We start from the raw sequence: 4,750 nt of genomic DNA, 5'->3' as shown, positions 1-4,750 counted from the left end.
CAATTTTCTTAGGGTCATGTAAAGACACCATTGCTTTCCCCAAACAACAGAAATATGATGCCCACATTCCTAAGAGGTGGGTGGGTGAGTTTTGGTCATTTGGTGGGGTATGGATGTTTGTGATCATTAAGGGGGATTGGCTGCAAATTGTTACTGGTCATAGTAAAGAAGGAAACTAAGCAAAGGATGTTGGATTCAAGGATCTCTTTCTAAAGGGAAAAAGGGTACATATAGCATAGAATTATGGGGTTAAATGTTGTATATTAGTATACTTTTGAATAATCACTACTCTCAAATATTTTACATTAATATGGATTTTTATATATTGATATCAATTTAAGGTTATTTTGTTATATTGTTTATATATTTCTATTATTGTTTAAGATATTGTACCTATGCTGCTCATTTAAAAATGTAATATACAACTAAGAAATATAGGTTAGTAGTTGGTCATCTGTAATAATACAACTTGTAATTATGTTAGGTATGTTTTTAAGATTAAACAGATATATTTTAGATGGATAGGTGGTCTTCAAACACTACAAAGACCTACAGAATATGACATTTAAGATGTTTTAATAACCTAAGGCTTTTAATGACAGTGAGACACATCTGCTTCTGGCAGTACCAATATACTTCAAAAAAGGATGATGGGCGTATGGAGTTTACTTTTATTGTGGCAGAGCTAGCCACTGGGAAAGAAACTGCCTTTGCCTTGACTATGTCCCAACTGGATAAGCAGAACATAAAAGAAAGAGACTGCCATAATTTGTCAAGACAAGGTAGGACAGTCCTTCAAAATTCCTGCTTCACAGAAAAATATGTCAGATGTTCTAGGCCTGTAGGCTGAAGATGGATGCTCCAATGTTGCAGAGGAACACTGGGTGACTGGCCAGAGAGCCAGGTATCTCTGTTGTTTCTATAGTTTTGGCAGTTATTTGTTCTGCATTTCCTGTTTGCTCAGGCAACATTATATCCTTCTTGGGTCTTTGATGGAGTTAAAGACAAGATAGTTACAGTTACAGTTTTTTGTTGTTGTTATTGTTGTTTTGAGACAAAATTTCTCTGTAGCTTTGGGGCCTGTCCTGGAACTAGCTCTTGTAGACCAGGATGGCCTTGAACTCACAGAGACCTGTTTGCCTCTGCCTCCCAAATTCTGGGTTTAAAGGTGTGTGCCACCACAGCCTGGCTTAGTTACAGTTTCCTTACTACCAAATTCAGAAAAGAAACTTATATAACAGATATAAAATATATAGGGTGTTTATCTAAGAAAATGTTTTGAAATCTAAAAAGAAGTTTTGGGCTGGTAATACAAATTAGGATAAAAGGTAAATTAGGTACAAAACTTTGAACACACCAAGATAGGCTACATAATGTATATTTTCTTGGACTTTGACAAATTCAGGTAGATTGGACATTGTAAATGAAATTCTTACCTGATAATTGTTCTTATTGTATAAGTTTTCCTTATAAGTTAGAATTCAAACTTTTCCTTTTTATTTAGACAGAAAGGGGGAGATGTGGAATGTTTACACACTGTGTGAAAATGTTTGCTGTCATCGGTGTAATAAAAAGCAGAATAGCCAATAGCTAGGCAGGAGGTATAGACAGAACTTCCAGGCACAGAGACAGGAAGTCAGAGGAGAAAACTGAAGTGCAGAGAGATGCTAACGAGACTAGGAGGAAGTTGGACATACAAAATGAAAGAAAGGTAAAAAGCCACGAGACAAAAATCTAAGTTAATATAAGTGGGTTAATTTAAATTATAAGAGCTAGAGGGACAAGCCTAAGCTAAGGCCAAGCTTTCATACTTTGGGGCCTGGAGGTACAAAGAAAGATTAATTGCAATATGTGTGTGTGTGAGTGTGTATGTGTGCGTGCACGTACATATACATGCATGCGCATGAACATACATGCTCCCACGCACATGCATGCACACGCATGAACATACATATGAACATGTAGATACCCATGGAGGCCAGGAGCATTGGATCCCTGGAGGTGAAATAACAGGCTGTTTTGTGTCACCTGACGTGGCTCCTGGGAACTGAACTCAGGCTGTCTGCAGGAGCAGTGTACACTCTTCACTGAGCTGTCTGCCCAGCTCAGTCTCACTGCTTCTGACCAGAATTGTGGTAATACCTATCTCACCAGTTTCTTCTTCATCCTTATTGTGCTGCCACGGTCTCTAATGCAATCTGACATGTCCCCTCTCCTGAAGATTCCTTTGCTATTCCTCCCCCATCCCCCTTTTTTAGACATGGTCTCTCTACATAGCCCTGGCTGGCCTGGAACTCACTATGTAGGACAGGATGACCTGGAACTCCCAGAGATCCGCCTGCCTCTGCCTCCCAAGTACTGAGATTAAAGGTGTGTGCCTCCATGCCTGGTAATTAAGTCTTAATGCCCTACTACAGCTGCAGGCCTATCGCCACTCGCTGCCTACCTGCCCACAAAACACCCAGGCAACATCATGAAATAAAAGACATGAGCTATATTTGCTTTGGCTTCACATATACTAAAAAGCTGGAGAGATACAGAGAAGATTAGCACGGTCCCTGAACAAGGATGACACAAAAATTCATGAAGCATTCCATTTAAAAAAAAAAGAAATAAAAACATGAGCTTTGTGCTAAAAAATATAGACTAGAGGCAAGGCACCTGGGCTCAATCACACATTTTTACCTTGTGTAATTATAGGGAAAGTTCTAGAACCTCGGTTCTGGGTTCCTTCCTCTGGAAAGGGAGCATTGTAGGAACAGCTGCACCCTGGCAGTGATCTAAATCCAGCTTTGGGAGCCAGCGCTGTGAGTGATGCTTCTAGTCATAAGCTTGAACTGCCTGTAACAGTGTAGCTCGCTCTGCTCACTCCACAGAAAAAGAAGCTGAGCCTCCAAAGAGTAAATATCCTACCAATAATTAAAGCAGCTGCCCTGAGATTCAGATGGAATTCAGAATTTCTCCCAGCTAAAGACTTGGCCTAAGTGCTCACTGCCCACTGGAAGGCTTCCTCAGTTCCCCACCTCTGCCTTGCTTGATAGGAAAACTCACCCTTTAACTATTTTCTGCTTCCTCAAGCCCTCCCAGTCTCCCTCTGTACATCCTGCACATCTGTCAGATAAAGCCCCCCACCCCCACACTCATGTTTGCTAGCATGTCTATTCTTGGGACCTCCTTGAAAAAGATAATACCTTATTGGGTTTTGTGTTCCTGGCATGCCATAAATACTTCTGAGTGAATGAATAAATCAGCAAATAAAATATATGTAAAGTACTCAGAAGAGGTTTGCCCTAACAGATGTGATTTCAATATGTATCACTCAGTCCTCTCCTCTGTTATCCAGAAGTGTCATTTTTGATTAGAGGGCAGCATCAGATGTTGCCATATTAACACAGAACCAGACAGAGCAAGACTGCTATTTGGTTGTGCCTTGTCCCTCTTGGATGTCTCTCCCTGTTTTAGTGACACCATATAATAACCCATAATGAGGCTCTATGTCGCATCCTGATGAGACTTCCTGACTAAAACATCTGAGGTTTTAATTTATTTCCCATAAGTACCATTTTAGCTCAAAGTTTGTTCTCTCGGTGGCAGTGAGGGTGCCATTTGTCATCTGCTAAGTGCCTATACCTTCCCTTTATCTGTAGTAACCTTCTTTGCATTCAACTACTCCTAAGAGCTGACTTAATAGTGAGCTCTTCTATACAATTTCCTTCTTAGAATGCCCAGCTCCTCCTGACTGCATGCACAACTATTGTTCCCAAAATAGAATAGTTTACTGCTTCAAACTTCAGTTTCTCTGTCTACAGTGATTTAGGACACAGAGTATTCTTCAGAATGATCAACTCCCATGGACATTAAAAATGTTTCATTTGTGTACCGGAATGCAAGCATACTGACAATTTTAATACCTGCATATCAAAACACTGAGAAGCAGGATGGGCAAACGACATCAGTGGTTTGAAGGAGAACAGAAGGAGGGGTGGCATAGAGTTCTGCTTTCATAAATCCCCTCATGCTGGGGTACCCATTAGAAAGAAGAAGTAAGGTTCAGTGAGCTTCAGGTCTCTCTGCTCTAAGTTACTCCTTCAGCCTTGATGAGTGCCCATCATGGGCCTAAGCCCTTTAAAGCGGGATGATTTTAATATAGATCCATACTGGATAAAAGAATTCAATATTTTGGCTAATATTCACATTCTTTTTAATGAACTATAATAAAGGTAGTTGCAGCATCGGGACTCTTGTTGTGGAATATTAAAAATGTTACATTTGTTTATGCTGTGGAACATATGTTTAATGATGCCAAGATGTGTTGCATTCTTTTATGTTGTGTTTGTTTAACTCTGAAGCTGTGTTACTTTGCCTGACAAAAACACTTGATTGGTCTAATAAAGAGCTGAATGGCCAATAGCAGGCAGGAAAAAGGGTAGGCAGGGCTGGTAGGCAAAGAGAATAAATAAGAGAACTCTGGGAAGAGGGTATGGGGAGCAAGAAAAGGGGCCAGCCACACAGCCAGACACAGAGTACGAAAGAAAGAAAAGATATAGAGAGAAAGGTAAAAGCCCAGAGGCAAAAGGTAGACAGATTAAGAAAAGCTGGCCAGAACCAAGTCAAGCTAAGGCTGGGCATTTATAAGTAATAATAAGTCTCCATGTAATTTATTTGGGAGCTGTGTGACACAAAGAGTCAAAAGAGTTATAAAAAATAAAAAGTCCAATAACAGACTCTGGTGAATTAAGACCCACAAAGT

General features: G+C 40.1%; 1 non-coding gene across 1 annotated transcript; it reads left to right on the top strand.

The window, feature by feature from the left end:
- The first annotated feature begins 2,496 nt into the window (after window positions 1–2,496).
- On the top strand, window positions 2,497–2,603 carry LOC113457776. Its single transcript, XR_003378273.1, has one exon. It is a non-coding gene; the product is annotated as a U6 spliceosomal RNA (small nuclear RNA).
- The last annotated feature ends 2,147 nt before the right edge of the window (window positions 2,604–4,750 follow it).

Source organism: Microtus ochrogaster, linkage group LG5 (assembly GCF_000317375.1).
Source record: "Microtus ochrogaster isolate Prairie Vole_2 linkage group LG5, MicOch1.0, whole genome shotgun sequence".
NCBI lineage: Eukaryota > Metazoa > Chordata > Mammalia > Rodentia > Cricetidae > Microtus > Microtus ochrogaster.
Note: the sequence above shows the minus strand (reverse complement) of the source record. Positions and strands in the feature narration are given on the sequence as shown.